General features: G+C 37.8%; 1 non-coding gene and 1 pseudogene across 1 annotated transcript; both read left to right on the plus strand.

Annotated features, from left to right (window-relative positions):
- Nucleotides 1-18,949, plus strand: part of LOC148580722 (uncharacterized) — a 113,686-nt pseudogene that overhangs the window by 14,159 nt on the left and 80,578 nt on the right.
- LOC148580723 (small nucleolar RNA R71) lies at nt 9,588-9,695 on the plus strand. The gene has a single exon (XR_015899726.1). It is a non-coding gene; the product is annotated as a small nucleolar RNA R71 (small nucleolar RNA).

Below are 18,949 nucleotides of genomic sequence, written 5' to 3' on the forward strand. Positions count from 1 at the left end.
TGAAAAAGAGCTTCTGGCTATTGTTTTTGCTCTAGATAAATTCTGAGCCTACTTACTTGGTATTAAGGTGGTAGTATACTCAGACCATGTAGCTCTAAAATATTTATTATCTAAAAAAGAGTTCAAACCAAGGCTAATACATTGGATATTGTTGCTGCAAGAATTTGATTTAGAAATCAAAGATAGGAGTGGTTCCCAGAATTTAGTGGTGGACCACTTGAGTCGCCTTGAGCACATTAAGAATGACTCCACTCCTATCAATGATGCTTTTCCATTTGATAGCTTGCACGCAATATCTGAAGTAGTTCCTTGGTACGCACATATAGCTAATTTTCTGGTTAGTCGTACTTTCCCTCCTAATTTTACTAAGCATCAGAGGGACAAGCTGAAAAGCGAGTCCAAATATTATATATGGGATGACCCATACTTATGGAAGTATGGTGCTGACCAGATAATTAGAAGGTGTGTGCCACAATCAGAATTTCAGTCAATTTTAGAGGCTTGCCACTCTTCAGAGAGTAGTGGACATTTTGGTCCTCAAAGAACAGCTAGAAAAATTTTAGACTGTGGATTCTGGTGGCCCACTCTTTTTAAGGATGCTACTGCCTTCTATAAATTATGCTCCCGATGCCAAAGGTTTGGCAAGCTACTAGCTGATGCGCATGCGTCGTATGAAATTTTGGCCCCAACCCAGACTGAACAGAGAGTTGGGCGTGTGCGGGGTGGTGTGGAAATTCGTGATTCACACTTTTCACAACTCTGCACAACTAACCAGCAAGTGCACTGGGTCGTCCAAGTAATACCTTACGTGAGTAAGGGTCGATCCCTGATAAACCCCTATTTTATGATTCATCTTGTGCTCAAATAAGTGTTTTTATCAATTCTTCACCCACTTATTCATGAGATTTGCATGGTTTCATAATTCCTTCCTTATTTTATGATATATGTGAAAACATGTTTCCTATGCTTTAAAAATATTAATTTCTAATTATCCTTTATTACCATTCGATGCCGTGATTTGTGTGTTAAGTATTTTCAGGCTTCATAGGGCAGGAATTGTTTAGAGGACAGAAATAAAGCATACAAAAATGGAAGGAAAGCACAAAAATGGAGTTTTGAAGAAAAAGACAGCGACGCGTACGCGTGGATGACGCGGACGCGTGTCTAGCACGAAATGGCAGTGACGCGTACGCGTGGACGACGCGGACGCGTTCCTAGAGCAGAACACAACTGTCGCGTACGCGTGACTGATGCGCACGCGTCACAAGGAAAAACTCTAAATGACGCGGACGCGTGACCCACGCGCACGCGTGACGGACGCCACGTGCAGAAAATTGCAGATGTCGCCCCCAGCGATTTCTGGACCCTTTTTCGGCCCAAATCCAAGTCCAAAAATACAGAATAGAAGCCAGAGAATGGGGGAATCAACAAGGACAATTCATACAACATTCATAATACACAATTTTAGGTTTTTAGATGTAGTTTTAGAGAGAGAGAGGCTCTCTCCTCTCTTTTAGGGTTTAGGATTAGGATTTAGGATTTCTATTATGATTAGGCTACTTCTCTTTAATCATAGGTTCAATGTTCCTTTAATTTATTTTTCTACTCTTATTTATTCCATCACTTTAATTGATATTTATCTTTTCAATTTGGTTTATGAACTCCATGTTAGGATTGATTTTCTTAATTAATACATATTGAGGTATTTCAGATTTATGATTGCTTTCTTTAATTTATGATATTGATGCTTCTAATTAATCCAAATTATTTTCATTCGAGTATATTTTCTTCCCTTTTGGCGTTGGTTAAGTAATTGGTGACACTTGAGTTATCAAACTCAGCAGTTGATTGGAAATTGGGATTGTTGATTGATTTGGATCTCTCTAAAGCTAGTCTTTCCATAGGAGTTGACTAGGACTTGAGGAATCAAGTTAATTAGTCCAATTGACTTTCCTTTATTTAGTAAGGGTTAACTAAGTGGGAGCAAAATCCAATTCTCATCACACCTGATAGGGATAACTAGGATAGGATTTCCAGTTCTCATACCTTACCAAGAGATTTTCTAATTATTAATTTATTTTTCTTGTCATTTAAATTACTTGTTCCTTATTTTAAAAACCCAAAACAAAATATAATTTTTCCATAACCAATAATAAATCATACTTCCCTGTAATTCCTTGAGAGATGACCCAAGGTTTCAATACTTCGGTTATCATTTTTATTGGGTTTGCTTAAGTGAAAAACAAGTTTTTGTGTGAAAGGATTATTGCTTGGTTTAGAAACTATACTTGCAACGAGAATTTATTGTGAATTTTAAACCATCAATCTTCAGTTCATCAATCCCACGGAGGTTGTCGGCTTGAAGCAAGCTATGGTCATCTTGTAAATATCAATCAGCAGATTCAAATGGTTATGAGGTTTTGATAATTAAAATATAAATAAAACATAAAATAAAATAAAGTTACTTATGTAATTCATTGGTGGGAATTTCAGATAAGCGTCTGGAGATGCTTTGTTGCTTCTGAACCTCTGCTTTCCTACTGCCTTCTTCCAATCATGCGTGCTCCCTTCCATGGCAAGCTATAAGATCCTCTCAGTGAAAATGGTCCTCTATGGTTTCTGCACGTCTAATCAATTGTCGGATTTCTCGTCTCGGATGAAAAATACCAGGCACAGCTACCGCATGGCTAATCATCTGTCGGTTCCTACTAGCATTGGAATAGGATCCATTGATCTTTTTGCACACTGTCACTGATGAGCAGATAATTTATACGTTTTTTGGCATTGTTTTTAAGTAGTTTTCAGCATGTTTTAATTACTTTTAAGTATATTTTTATTAGTTTTTATTCGAAATTCACATTTCTGGACTTTACTATGAGTTTGTGTGTTTTTCTGTGATTTCAGATATTTTCTGGCTGAAATTGAAGGACCTGAGCAAAAATCTGATTTAGAGGCTGAAAAAGGACTGCAGATGTTGTTGGATTCTGACCTCCCTGCACTCGAAATGGATTTTCTGGAGCTACAGAAGACCAATTGGCGCGCTCTCAATTGCGTTGGAAAGTAGAGACATCCAGGGCTTTCCAGCAATATATAATAGTCCATACTTTGCCTAAGTTTTGACGACGCAAATTGGTGTTTAACGCCAAGTCTTTACCCTATTCTGGCGTTAAACGCCAGAAATAGGTTGCAAACCAGAGTTAAACGACAGAAATAGGTTGCAACCTAGCGTTTAACTCCAAGAGAAGCCTCTACACATGTAAAGCTCAATGCTCAGTCCAAGCACACACCAAGTGGGCCTCGGAAGTGGATTTCTACACTATCTGCACTTAGTTACCTATTTTCTATAACCCTAGCTACTAGTTTAGTATAAAAACAACTTTTAGAAACTCACTATGGACCTCATGACATTTTACACATTTCATATTGTATTTCTGACGGCATGAGTCTCTAAACCCCTTGGTTGGGGGTGAGGAGCTCTGCTGTGTTTTGATGAATTAATGCAATTACTACTGTTTTTTCATTCAATCACGCTTGTTTCTATTCTAAGATATTCACTCGCACTTCACTCTAATGAATGTGATGTTCCATGACACTCATCATCATTCTCACCTATGAACACGTGCCTGACAACCACCTCCGTTCTACCTGCAATAGCTTGAGTGTGTGTCTCTTAGCCTCCTGGTTCACGATCAGAGTCTTCGTGGTATAGGCTAGAACTATTGGCAGCCATTCCTGAGATCCGGAAAGTATAAACCTTGTCTGTGGTATTTCGAGTAGGATCTGGGAAGGGATGACTGTGACAAGCTTCAAACTCACGAGTGTTAGGCGTAATGACAGACGCAAAAGAATTAATGGATTCTATTCCAACATGAGTGAGAACCAACAGATGATTAGTCGTGCGGTGACAGCGCATTTGGACCATTTTCACTGAGAGGATGTGGTGTGCGAAATCGTGATCTTTCCTTCCTTGGTAACGGCGCTAAAAACTCAATACGCACGTTCATGTTCTTAATTCTGTTTCACAACTTCGTACAACTAACCAGCAAGTGCACTGAGTTGTCCAAGTAATAAACCTTACATGAGTAAGGGTCGATCCCACGGAGATTGTCGGCTTGAAGCAAGCTATGGTCACCTTGTAAGTCTCAGTCAGGCAGATTCAACTGATTTTATGAATTGATAAGTAAAAGATAAATAAAATATAAAATAGGATAGTGGTACTTATGTAATTCATTGGTGAGAATTTCAGATAAGCGTATAGAAATGCTTTCGTCCCTCTGAACCTCTACTTTCCTGCTGTCTTCATCCAATTCTTCCTACTCCTTTTCCATGGCAAGCTGTATGTTAGGCATCACAGTTGTCAATGGCCACCCGTCCTCTCAGTAAACATGGTCCAATGCACTGTCACTGCATAGCTAATCATCTGTCGGTTCTCGATTATACTGGAATAGGATCCATTGATCCTTTTGCGTCTGTCACTACGCCCAGCACTCGCGAGTTTGAAGCTCATCACAGTCATTAAATCCCTGAATCCTACTCAGAAATACCACAGACAAGGTTTAGACTTTCCAGATTCTCAAGAATGGCCTTCCATGGGTTCTAACTTATACCATGAAGACACTAATAACTCGGACTCGGTCCCCTGTATTAGATATCCATTCAATCTAAGGTAGAACAGAAGTGGTTGTCAGGCACGCGTTCATAAGTTGAGAATAATGATGACTGTCACGATCATCACATCCACCATATTGAAGTGCGAATGAATATCTTAGAAGCGGAATAAGTTGAATTGAATAGAAAAACAGTAGTACTTTGCATTAATTCATGAGGAACAGCAGAGCTCCACACCTTAATCTATGGTGTGTAGAAACTCTACCGTTGAAAATACATAAGTGATGAGGGTCCAGGCATGGCCGAGTGGTCAGCCCCCAAACGTGATCTAAAGATAAAATTAATGATGTAAATACAATAGTAAAAAGTTCTATTTATACTAAACTCATTACTAGGGTTTACAGAGATAAGTAAATGATGCAGAAATCTACTTCCGGGGCCCACTTGGTGTGTGCTTGGGCTGAGCATTGAGCTTTACATGTGTAGAGGCTTCTCTTGGAGTTGAACGCCAGTTTGTAACCTGTTTCTGGCGTTTAACTACACTTTGCAACCTGTTTCTGGCGTTTAACTCCAGAATGCAACATGGAATTGGCGTTGAACGCCAGTTTGCGTCGTCTAAACTTAGACAAAGTATGGACTATTATATATTGTTGGAAAGTCCTGCATGTCTACTTTCCAACGCAATTGAGAGTGCGCCATTTGAGGTTCTGTAGCTCCAGAAAATCTACTTTGAGTGTAGGGAGGTCAGAATCCAGCAGCATCTGTAGTCCTTCTTCAACCTCTGAATCTGATTTTTGCTCAAGTCCCTCAATTTCAGCCAGAAAATACCTGAAATCACAGAAAAACACACAAACTCATAGTAAAGTCCAGAAATGTGAATTTTAATTAAAAACTAATAAAAATATACTAAAAACTAATTAAATTATACTGAAAACTATGTAAAAACAATGCCAAAAAGCGTATAAATTATCCGCTCATCACAACACCAAACTTAAACTGTTGCTTGTTCGCAAGCAACTGAAAATCAAATAGGATAAAAAGAAAAGAATATACTATAAATTCCAAAATATCAATGAAACTTTGCTCCAATCAGATGAGCGGGACTTGTAGCTTTTTGCCTCTTGAATAGTTTTGGCATCTCACTTTATCCATTGAGGTTCAGAATGATTGGCATCTATAGGAACTTAGTATTCAGATAGTGTTATTGATTCTCCTAGTTCAGTATGTTGATTCTTGAACACAACTTCTTTATGAGTCTTGGCCGTTGCCCTAAGCACTTTGTTTTCCAGTATTACCACCGGATACATAAATGCCATAGACACATAACTGGGTGAACCTTTTCAGATTGTGACTAAGCTTTGATAAAGTCTCCAATTAGAGGTGTCCAGGGTTCTTAAGCACACTCTTTTTTTGCTTTGGACCTTGACTTTAACCGCTCAGTCTCAAGTTTTCACTTGACACCTTCACGCCACAAGCACATGGTTAGAGATAGCTTGGTTTAGCCGCTTAGGCCAGGATTTTATTCCTTTAGGCCCTCCTATCCACTGATGCTCAAAGCCTTGGATCCTTTTTATTTACCCTTGCCTTTTGGTTTTAAGGGTTATTGGCTTTTTGCTCTTGCCTTTTGGTTTAAAGAGCTTTAGGCTTTTTCTGCTTGCTTTTTCTTTTTCTAATTTTTTTTTTGCTATATTTTTTTCTGCAAGCTTTTGTATTCACTGCTTTTTCTTTCTTCAAGAATCATTTTTATGATTTTTTAGATTATCAAATAACAATTCTCCTTGTCATCATTCTTTCAAGAGCCAACATATTTAACATTCATAAACAACAACTTCAAAAGACATATGCACTGTTCAAGCATACATTCAAAAAACAAAAAGTATTGCCACCACATCAAAATAATTAAACTAGTTTCAAGGATGAATTTGAAACCATGTACTTCTTGTTCTTTTGTTTTTAAAACATTTTTCATTCAAGAGAGGTGATGGATTCATATTCATAACTTTAAGGCATAGACACTTAGACACTAATGATCATGTAATAAGACACAAATATAAATAACACATAAGGCTCAAAAACCGAAAAACAGAAAATAAATAGACAAGGAGATTAAGGAATGAGTCCACCTTAGTGAGGGTGGTGTCTTCCTCTCCTTGAAGAACAAATGGTGCTCTTGAGCTCCTCTATGTCTCTTCCTTGTCTTTCTTGCTCCTCCCTCATAGCTCTTTGATCTTCTCTAATTTCATGGAGGATGATGGAGTGCTCTTGATGCTCCACCCTTAGTTGTCCCATGTTGGAACTTAATTCTCCTAGGGAGGTATTGATTTGCTCCCAATAGTTTTGTGGAGGAAAGTGCATCCCTTGAGGCATCTCAAGGATTTCATGGTGGGGGATTTCCTCATGCTCTTGTTGAGATCCATGATCTCTTGTTTGCTCCATCCTTTTCTTAGTGATGGGCTTGTCCTCTTCAATGAGAATGTCTCTGGCCTTAGGTGCCCTAGATGGTTATGAAAAAATAAAAAGCAATGCTTTTACCACACCAAACTTAGAAGGTTTGCTCGTCCCCGAGCAAAAGAAGAAAGAAGTGAGTAGAAGAAGAAGAAAATGAAGGAGATGGAGGTGTGTGAATGGTTCGTTCAAGGGGGTTTAGGTGGTTATGATGTATGAAAAGGAAGGAGTGATGGTTTGAATTTAAGTGGGTGGGTGTAGGTGGGTTGTATGATAGTTTTGGAGGAGTAATGGAGGTGATTGGTGGAGGTTAATTGAGGACGAGTGTTATGAAAAGGTGTGAAGATGAGAGAAGAAGTGGTTGGGATCCTGTGCGGTCCACAGATCCAGTGAAGCCAAGGACTTAACATCCCTGCTCCAATTAGGCGTGTAAAACGCCCTTGCTATGCAATCCTGGCATTTAACGCCAGACTGCTGCCTGTTTCTGGCGTTAAACGCCCAAATGTAGCTTGTTTCTGGCGTTTAACGCCAGGTAGATGCTTGTTTTTGGCGTTAAACGCCAGCTTGATGCTTGTTTCTGGCGTTAAACGCCAGACAGATGCTTGTTTCTGGCGTTTAACGCCAGTATGCCTCTCCTCCAGGGTGTGCTATTTTCAATGCTATTTTTCATTCTGTTTTTAATTTTTCAGTAGTTTTTGTGACTCCACATGATCATCAACCTAATAAAACACGAAATAACAAAAAAAAAAAAAATAAAATAGATATGATTAAATAACATTGGGTTGCCTCCCAACAAGTGCTTCTTTAATGTCAATAGTTTGACAGTGAGCTCCCATGGAGCCTCACAGATAATCAGAGCAAGGTTGGAACCTCCCAACACCAAACTTAGAGTTTGAATGTGGGGGTTCAACACCAAACTTAGAGTTTGGTTGTGGCCTCCCAACACCAAACTTAGAGTTTGACTGTGGGGGCTTTGGTTGACTCTGCAGTGAGAGAAGCTTTTCATGCTTCCTCTCCATGGTTACAGAAGGAGATCCTTGAGTTTTAAACACAAGGTTGTCCTCATTCAGTTGAAGGATCATTTCTCCTCTGTCCACATCAATCACAGCTCTTGCTGTGGCTAGGAAGGGTCTTCCAAGGATGATAGATTCATCCTCATCCTTCCCAGTGTCTAGGATTATGAAATCAGCAGGGATGTAAAGGCCTTTAACCTTTACTAGCACGTCCTCTACTTGTCTATAAGCCTGTTTTCTTGAGTTGTCTGCCATCTCTAATGAGATTCTGGCAGCTTGCACCTCAAAGATTCCCAGTTTCTCCATTACAGAGAGTGGCATGAGGTTTATCCCTGACCCAAGGTCACATAGAGCCTTCTCAAAGGTCATGGTGCCTATGGTACAAGGTATTAAGAACTTTCCAGGATCCTGTTTCTTCTGAGGCAATGTCAGTTGATCCAGATCACTCAGTTCATTGGTGTGCAAGGGAGGTTCATCTTCCCAAGTCTCGTTACCAAATAATTTGGCATTCAACTTCATGATTGCACCAAGGTACTTGGCAACTTGCTCTCCAGTAACCTCTTCATTCTCTTCAGAAGAAGAATACTCATCAGAGCTCAAGAATGGCATAAGGAGGTTCAATGGAATCTCTATGGTCTCTAGATGAGCCTCAGATTCCTTTGGTTCCTCAGAGGGAAAATCCTTATTGATCACTGGACGTCCCAGGAGGTCTTCCTCACTAGGATTCACATCCTATCCCTCCCTTGTAGGTTCGGCCATGATGGTTAAATCTATGGCCTTGCACTCTCTCTTTGGATTCTCTTCTGTATTGCTTGGGAGAGTACTAGGAGGGATTTCAGTGACTCTTTTACTCAGCTGGCCCACTTGTGCCTCCAAATTTATAATGGAGGACCTTGTTTCATTCGTGAAACTCAAAGTGGCCTTAGATAGATCAGAGACTATATTTGCCAAGCTAGATGGATTCTGCTCAGAATTCTCTGTCTGTTGCTGAGTGGATGATGGAAAAGGTTTACTATTGTTAAACCTGTTTCTTCCACCATTATTAAAGACTTGTTGAGGCTTTTGTTGATCCTTCCATGAGAAATTTGGATGATTTCTCCATGAGGGGTTATAGGTGTCTCCATAAGGTTCACCCATGTAATTCACCTCTGCTATTGCAGGGTTCTCAGGATCATAAGCTTCTTCTTCAGAAGGTGCCTCTTGAGTACTGTTGGATGCAGCTTGCATTCCATTCAGACTCTGAGAAATCATATTGACTTGCTGAGTCAATATTTTGTTTTGAGCCAATATGGCATTCAGAGCATCAATTTCAAGAACTCCCTTCCTCATAGGCGTCCCATTACTCACAGGATTCCTTTCAGAAGTGTACATGAACTGGTTATTTGCAACCATGTCAATGAGTTCTTGAGCTTCTGTAGGCATTTTCTTTAGGTGAATGGATCCACCTGCAGAATGGTCCAATGACATTTTTGATAATTCAGACAGACCATCATAGAATATATCCAGGATGGTCCATTATGAAAGCATGTCAGAAGGACACTTTTTGGTCAGTTCCTTGTATCTCTCCCAAGCTTCATAGAGGGATTCACCTTCCTTTTATCTAAAGGTTTGAACATCCACTCTAAGCTTACTAAGCTTTTGAAGAGGAAAGAACTTGGCTAAGAAAGTCGTGACCAGCTTATCCCAAGAGTTCAGGCTATCTTTAGGTTGAGAGTCCAACCATATTCTAGCTCTGTCTCTTACAGCAAACGGGAAAAGCATAAGCCTGTAGACCTCGGGATCAACCCCATTGGTCTTAACAGTATCACAGATCTGCAAGAATTCAGTTAAGAACTGAAAAGGATCTTCAGATGGAAGTCCATGAAACTTACAGTTCTGTTGCATCAGAGAAACTAATTGAGGTTTTAGCTCAAAATTATTTGCTCCAATGGCAGGAATTGAGATGCTTCTTCCATGTAAATTGGAATTGGGTGCAGTAAAGTCACAAAGCATCTTCCTTGCATTGTTATTATTTTCGGCCATGTCTCCTTCTTTTTCGAAAATTTCTGTCAGATTTTCTCGAGAGAGTTGTGCTTTAGCTTCCCTTAGCTTCCTCTTCAGAGTCCTTTCAGGTTCAGGATCAGCCTCAACAAGAATGTTCTTATCCTTGTTCCTGCTCATATGACAAAGAAGAAAATAATAAAGAAAATATGGAATCCTCTATGTCACAGTATAAAGATTCCTTTATGTGAGTAGAAGAAAAGAAATTTGAACACCAGGAGGAAGAGAGGGTTCGAATTTTTAGATGAAGAGAAGTGTTAGTAAATAAATAAAATAATTAGAAAGAGATGAGGGGGAGATAATTTCGAAAATTAAATAAAAAGAAAAGAAAAATATTTTTGTTTTTAATTAAAATTAGAATTAAAATTCAGAAATTAAAAAGAAAAATGAAATTAAATTAAATTTAAAACAATTAATTAATTAAAAAGGAATTTTTGAAAAAGAGGAAGGGATTTTCAAAAATTAGAGAGAGAGAGTTAGTTAGGTAGTTTTGAAAAAGATATGATTAAAACAAAAAGATAGGATTATGAAAAAAAGATTTGAAAATTAATTTTGAAAAGATAAGAAGTTAGAAAAGATTTTGAAATTAATTTTGACAAAGATATGATTGAAACTTAATTTGAAAAAGATTTGAAAAGGAAATTTAAAAAGATTTGATTTTGAAATCAAAGTTGATTACTTGACTAACAAGAAACTAAAAAGATATGATTCTAGAGTTTAAAGGTTGAATCTTTCTTACTAGGCAAGTAACAAACTAAAATTTTTTTGAATCAATCATATTAATTGTTAGCATTAATTTCGAAAATATGAAATAAAAATAAGAAAAAGATTTTGAAAATAAATTTTTAAAATTTCGAAATTATGAAAGAAAAATGAAAAAGATTTGATTTTTGAAAAAGATTTGAAAAAGATAGAATTTTTAAATTGAAAATTTGATTTGACTCATAAGAAATAACAAGATTTTAAAATTTTTTGAAAAAGTCAATTCAAATTTTCAAATTTGATGAGAAGAAAAAGAGAAAGATATTTTTTTATTTTTTTGAATTTTTAATGATGAAAGAGAAAAACAACAAAAAGACTCAATGCACGAAAATTTTGGATCAAAACACATGATGCATGCGAGAACACTATGAATGTCAAGATGAACATCAAGAACACTTTGAATGTCAAGATGAACACCAAGAACTTATTTTTGAGAATTTTGAAGAGAAGAAAAACATGCAAGACACCAAACTTAAAGATTTTTAATTTTTAGACACTAACAAATTGAAAATGCATATGAAAAACAAGAAAAGACACAAAACAAGAAATTTTAAAGATCAAACAAGAAGACTTACCAAGAACAACTTGAAGATCATGAAGAATGCAATGCATGAATTTTCGAAAATGCAAGAAAAATAACAACAAGCAATTTGACACCAGACTTAAAAATTGACACTAGACTCAAACAAGAAACATAAAATTTTTGGTTTTTATGATTTTATTAATTTTTTTTTCGAAAATTAATTGAAAAAGGAAAAATAAGGATTTCAAAATGTTTAATAAGAATTCCAAGAATCTTGCAATGTTAGTCTAAAGCTCCAGTCCAGGAATTAGACATGGCTTACTAGACAGCCAAGCTTTCAGTGAAAGCTCCGGTCCAAAACACTAGACATGGCCAATGGCCAGCCAAGCTTCAACAGGATATTACATGCATTGAAGTGATTAGTTGAATCTTCAGTCCAAAAGAATTTAGACATGGCTTTACAGCCAGCCAGGATTCAACAAATCATTATGAAACACTAGAATTCATTCTCAAAAATTCCGAATAAGAATATAATTTTTTTTTGAAAATATTTATTTTAAAACTTTTTTGAAATTTTTGAACATAAAAATAATAAAAACAAAAAGGTTAAAATTAAAATAAAGTTACCTAATCTGAGCAACAAGATGAATCGTCAGTTGTCCAAACTCGAACAATCCCCGGCAACGGCGCCAAAAACTTGGTGTGCGAAATCGTGATCATTCCTTCCTTGGTAACGGCGCTAAAAACTCAATACGCACGTTTATGTTCTTAATTCTATTTCACAACTTCGTACAACTAACCAGCAAGTGCACTGGGTCATCCATGTAATAAACCTTACGTGAGTAAGGGTCGATCCCACGGAGATTGTCGGCTTGAAGCAAGCTATGGTCACCTTGTAAATCTCAGTCAGGCAGATTCAACTGATTTTATGAATTGATAAGTAAAAGATAAATAAAATATAAAATAGGATAGTGGTACTTATGTAATTCATTGGTGAGAACTTCAGATAAGTGTATAGAGATGCTTTCGTCCCTCTGAACCTCTGCTTTTCTGCTGTCTTCATCCAATCCTTCCTACTCCTTTCCATGGCAAGCTGTATGTTAGGCATCACCGTTGTCAATGGCCACCTGTCCTCTCAGTGAAAATGGTCTAATGCGCTATCACTGCATAGCTAATCATCTGTCGGTTCTCGATTATACTGGAATAGGATCCATTGATCCTTTTGCGTCTGTCACTACGCCCAGCACTCGCGAGTTTGAAACTCGTCACAGTCATTCAATCCCTGAATCCTACTTGGAATACCACAGACAAGGTTTAGACTTTCTGGATTCTCAAGAATGGCCGTCCATGGGTTCTAACTTATACCACGAAGACACTAATAACTCGGACTCGGTCCCTTGTATTAGATATCCAAGAGATATCCATTCAATCTAAGGTAGAACGGAAGTGGTTGTCAGGCACGCGTTCATAAGTTGAGAATGATGATGACTATCACGATCATCACATCCACCATATTGAAGTGCGAATGAATATCTTAGAAGCGGAATAAGTTGAATTGAATAGAAAAACAGTAGTACTTTGCATTAATTCATGAGGAACAGCAGAGCTCTACACCTTAATCTATGGTGTGTAGAAACTCTACCGTTGAAAATACATAAGTGATGAGGGTCCAGGCATGGCCGAGAGGCCAGCCCCCAAACATGATCTATAGAAAAACTAAAGATGTAAATTCAATAGTAAAAAGTTCTATTTATGCTAAACTCATTACTAGGGTTTACAGAGATAAGTAAATGATGCAGAAATCCACTTTCAGGGCCCACTTGGTGTGTGCTTGGGCTGAGCATTGAGCTTTACACGTGTAGAGGCTTCTCTTGGAGTTGAACGCCAGTTTGTAACCTATTTCTGGCATTTAACTCCACTTTGCAACCTGTTTCTGGCGTTTAACTCTAGAATGCAGCATGGAACTAGCGTTGAACGCCAGTTTGCGTCATCTAAACTTGGGCAAAGTATGGACTATTATATATTGCTGGAAAGCCCTGGATGTTTACTTTTCAACGCAATTGAGAGCGCACAATTTGGAGTTCTGTAGCTCGAGAAAATCCACTTTGAGTGCAGGGAGGTCAGAATCCAGCAGCATCTGCAGTCCTTCTTCAACCTCTGAATCTGATTTTTGCTCAAGTCCCTCAATTTCAGCCAGAAAATACCTGAAATCACAGATAAACACACGAACTCATAGTAAAGTCCAGAAATGTGAATTTTAATTAAAAACTAATAAAAATATAGTAAAAACTAATTAAATTATACTGAAAACTATGTAAAAACAATGCCAAAAAGCGTATAAATTATCCGCTCATCAGGATGGATGGTAGCCGTTGACAACGGTGATCCACCAACATACAGCTTGCCATAGAAGGAGTCTTGCGTGTGTGAAGAAGAAGACCGTAGGAAAGCAGAGATTCAAAAGACAGAGCATCTCCAAAACCTCAACCTGTTCTCTATTACTGCATAACGAGTATTTATTTCATGTTCTTTTACTTTTTACAATTAAATCTGAGAATTATTGATATCCTGACTAAGAGTTACAAGATAACCATAGCTTGCTTCAAGCCGACAATCTCCGTGGGATCGACCCTTACTCACGTAAGGTATTACTTGGACGACCTAGTGCACTTGCTGGTTAGTTGTGCGGAATTGCAAAAGTGTGATTGTGATTTCATGCACCATATTTTTGGCGCCGTTGCTGGGGATTGTTTGAGTTTGAACAACTGACGGTTTATTTTGTTGCTTAGATTAGGAATAATTTATTTTTGTTGGTTTAGAGTCACTAGAATTGCATCTGCTATTTTCCTTTCAAAAATATTCTTTTTCTTTATTAATTTTTAATTTTTCTTTGAGTCTTCTGTTTGAGTTTAGATTCATATTTTAAGTTTGGTGTCAATTGCATGTTTTTATTTTCCTTTAAATTTTCGAAATTTGTGTTCATTGTTCTTTCTTGATCTTCAAGTTGTTCTTGCTATTTTTCTTGTTTGATCTTTAGTTTTTCCTGTTCTGTGTCTTTTCTTGTTTTTCTTGTGCATTTTCAAATTATCAGTATTCAAAAAATTTTATATACAGTAAATACCTTTAAAAAAAAAACACGTTAAATTTATAGCTCAGTTGGCTAGAGCGTTGTGCTTATGTTCTTGGTAATTGGGTATTTTCCTTTTAAAACTTTTTCAAAAATAATTTTTCTTTGATTAAATCTTGTGTCAAACTTTTAAGTTTGGTGTTCTCTTGTTATTTTTCTTTAATTTTCAAAAATTTATTTTTAGTTTTCTAAAAGTTTTAAGTTTGGTGTTCTTTTTTATGTTCTTGAGTCTTTGAATTTTATTCTTGCTGTTCCTGTGGGTCTTCAAGGTGTTCTTGAGTCTTCTTTATATTTTGATCTTAAGATTTTTAAGTTTGGTGTTCCTTGGTGTTTTACCTCCAAAATTTTCGAAAAACAAGGAGCATTAGATCTAAAAATTTTAAGTCTTGTGTCTTCTGTGTGTTCTTCTCTTTCTTCAAAAAATTCAAAAAAAAAAAATATATATATATATCCTTTCCTTTAATTGCTCATAATTTTCGAATTCATTAGGTTGATTTGGTCAAAATTTTTAAAATCATATCTTTTTCAAAATCTTATCTTATCTTTTCCAATCTCAAATTTTAATATCATACCTTTTTCAAATCTTTTTAATTAATTACTTTTTTTAATTTTCAATTTCCTTTTTATCTATTTTTCTAATTCTCGAAATCATAGTTATTTTTTTTATTTTATTTCATTTTCCTTTTAATTTTCGGTATTCAAAAAAAAAAATAAATTTTTTTACAATCCACATTATCTCCCTTTCTCCATCATGGATCTTAGTGGAAATGAATAGTCCAGAAGGACTCTAGGGTCATATGGTAATTCCACTACTGCTGCATATGGGAGTAGTATCTGTATACCAAGCATCAAAGCAGGCAGTTTTGAGCTAAAACCTCAGCTCATTGTCATGGTGTAGCAAAACTGCCAGTATTTCGGTCTTCCACAGGAAGAACCTACTGAGTTTCTGGCACAGTTCTTGCAAATTGCTGGCACAGTACGTGACAAGAAAGTAGATTAGGATGTCTACAGATTATTACTGTTTCCATTTGCTGTAAAAGATCAAGCTAAGAGGTGGTTAAATAACCAACCTACAGCAAGCATAAGAACATGGAAGCAGTTATCAGACAATTTCTGAATCAATATTTCCCTCCAAAAAGGATGACACAGCTAAGGCTGGACATCCAAGGCTTTAAACAAGAGGATGATGAATCCCTTTATAATGCTTGGGAGAGGTACAGAGGGATGCTAAGGAAATGCCCCTCTGAAATATTTTCAGAGTGGGTGCAACTAGACATCTTCTACTATGGGCTTACAGAAAAAGCTCAAATATCTCTAGACCACTCAGCTGGTGTATCTATACACATGAGAAAGACTATTGAAGAGGCTCAAGAGCTTATTGATGTAGTTGCTAGAAATCAGCATCTATACATAAGTAATGAGTCCTCCATGAAAGAAGAAGCTAAGGCAGTATCAATTGACTTTAGTCCTCAGGAGCAAGTTGCTAAACTCAATCAGCAACTATCTTCTATAACAAGGCAGTTGGCAGAATTTAAGAAGATGCTACAAGAAACTAAAATTGCTAACAAGGATATGGAATCCCAACTGAATCAGACAAAACAGCAGTTATCAAAACAGATAACAGAGGAGTGTCAAGCTGTTCAATTAAGGAGTGGAAAAATATTAAATACATCAACTTAAAGCAGCAGAAAGCCAAGGAAAGAACAATTGACAGAGGATGAGCAGAATGCTACCCAAAATCCCTTTGAGGACAGTAAGAGCCCAGAGAGGAATGATTCTGGCGTTCAAACGCCAGAAAAGGGTGAAAAGTTGGCGTCAAACGCCAATTCCATGTTCAATTCTGGCGTTCAAACGCCAGAACAGGGTAGGAATCTGGCGTTAAACGCCAGTCCGGCACCCACTCCTGGCGTTCAAACGCCAGTAAGGGATCAAACACCTGCAAGTGCTGATAATAACTCCCTCAAGAAGGCTTCTCAGCCTGCTTTTGTAGGAAATAAACCAGCAGTAACCAAGGTTGAAGAATATAAAGCCAAAATACCTTATCCTCAAAAACTCCACCAAGCGGAACAGGATGAACAATTTGCCCGCTTTGCAGACTATCTTAGGACTCTTGAAATAAATATTTCATTTTCAGAAGCACTTGAGCAAATACCCTCTTATTCTAAGTTCATGAAAGAAATCTTAAGCCATAAGAAGGATTGGAGAGAAACTGAAAAAGTTTTTCTCATTGAGGAATGCAGTGCAGTCATTCTTAAAAGCTTACCAGAGAAGCTTAAGGATCCCGGAAGCTTTATGATACCATGCACATTAGAGGGAATTTGCACCAAGACAGCTCTATGTGATCTTGGGGCAAATATCAACCTAATCCCTGCATCCACTATCAGAAAACTTGGTTTGAATGAAGAGATCAAACCAACCCGGATTTGTCTTCAACTTGCTGATGGCTCCATAAAATACCCATCAAGTATAATTGAAGACATGATTGTCAAGGTTGGGCCATTTGCCTTTCCCACTGAATTTGTAGTGCTGGAAATGGAGGAGTACAAGAGTGCAACTCTCATTCTAGAAAGACTTTTCCTAGCAACTGGACGAACTCTCATTGATGTTCAAAAAGGGGAAGTGACCCTAAGAGTCAATGAGGATGAGTTTAAGTTGAATGCTGTCAAAGCTATACAGCATCCAGACACACCGAAGGACTGCATGAGAGTTGATATTATTGACTCTTTGGTAGAGAAAGTCAATATGACTGAGAGTCTCGAATCAGAACTAGAGGACATCTTTAAAGATGTTCAGCCTGAGCTAGAGGAATCAGAGGAAACAGAAGAACCTCTGAAAACACCTCAGGAGGAGGAAAAGCCTCCCAAGCCCGAGCTCAAACCACTACCACCATCCTTGAAATATGCATTTCTGGGAGAAGACAACACTTTTCCTGTGATCGTAAGCTCTACCTTGAAGCCACAAGAAGAGGAAGCACTGATTCAAGTGCTAAGGACACACAAGACAGCTCTTGGGTGGTCCATAAGTGATCTTAAGGGCATTAGCCCAGCCAGATGCATGCACAAAATCCTCTTGGAGGATAATGCTAAGCCAGTGGTTCAACCACAAAGGCGGCTGAATCCAGCCATAAAGGAAGTGGTGCAGAAAGAGGTCACTAAACTAGTAGAGGCTGGAATTATTTATCCTATTTCTGATAGCCCATGGGTGAGCCCTGTCCAAGTCGTCCCTAAGAAGGGAGGCATGACAGTAGTTCATAATGAAAAGAATGAACTGGTTCCTACAAGAACAGTTACAGGTGGCGCATGTGTATTGACTACAGAAGACTCAATACATCCACCAGAAAGGATCGTTTTCCTTTACCATTCATAGACCAGATGCTAGAAAGACTAGCAGGTCATGATTATTACTGCTTTTTGGATGGCTATTCAGGCTACAACCAAATTGCAGTAGATCTCCAGGATCAAGAGAAAACAGCATTCACATGTCCATCTGGAGTATTTGCCTACAGAAGGATGTCATTTGGGTTGTGAAATGTACCTGCAACCTTTCAGAGATGCATGCTCTCTATGTTCTCTGATATGGTGGAAAAATTTTTGGAAGTCTTCATGGATGACTTCTCAGTATATGGAGACTCATTCAGCTCCTGTCTTGGTCACCTAACACTTGTTCTGAAAAGGTGCCAAGAGACAAACCTGGTTTTAAACTGGGAAAAATGTCACTTTATGGTGACTAAAGGGATAGTCCTTGGGCACAAAATTTCAAACAAGGGAATAGAGGTGGATCAAGCTAAAGTGGAAGTAATTGAAAAATTACCACCACCTACCAATGTTAAGGCAATCAAAAGCTTTCTGGGGCATGCAGGATTCTATAGGAGGTTTATAAAGGATTTTTCAAAAATTGCAAAACCTCTGAGCAATCTGCTAGCTGCTGACACGCCATTTGTATTTGACACAGAGTGTCTGCAGGTGTTTAAAACTCTGAAAGCTAAAATGGTCACAGCACCAGTTATTTCTGCACCAGAATGGACATTACCATTCGAACTAATGTGTGATGCCAGTGACCATACCATTGGTGCAGTACTGGGATAGAGGCATAACAAGCTTCTGCATGTCATTTATTATGCTAGCCGCGTTTTAAATGATGCCCAAAAAAATTACACAACCACAGAAAAAGAATTGCTTGCAGTGGTTTATGCCATTGACAAGTTTAGATCATACTTAGTAGGATCCAAAGTGATTGTGTACACTGACCATGCTGCTATTAAATATCTACTCATAAAGCAGGATTCAAAACCCAGGCTCATAAGATTGGTGTTGCTTCTGCAAGAGTTTGATATAGAAATAAGAGACAGAAAAGGGACAGAGAACCAAGTGGCTGATCATCTGTCCCGGATAGAACCAGTAAAAGGGGCGTCCTGTCCCTTTATTAAGATTT

The sequence above is a fragment of the Arachis ipaensis genome, chromosome B10 (genome assembly GCF_059453495.1).
Source record: "Arachis ipaensis isolate K30076 ecotype BB chromosome B10, ASM5945349v1, whole genome shotgun sequence".
Lineage (NCBI taxonomy): Eukaryota > Viridiplantae > Streptophyta > Magnoliopsida > Fabales > Fabaceae > Arachis > Arachis ipaensis.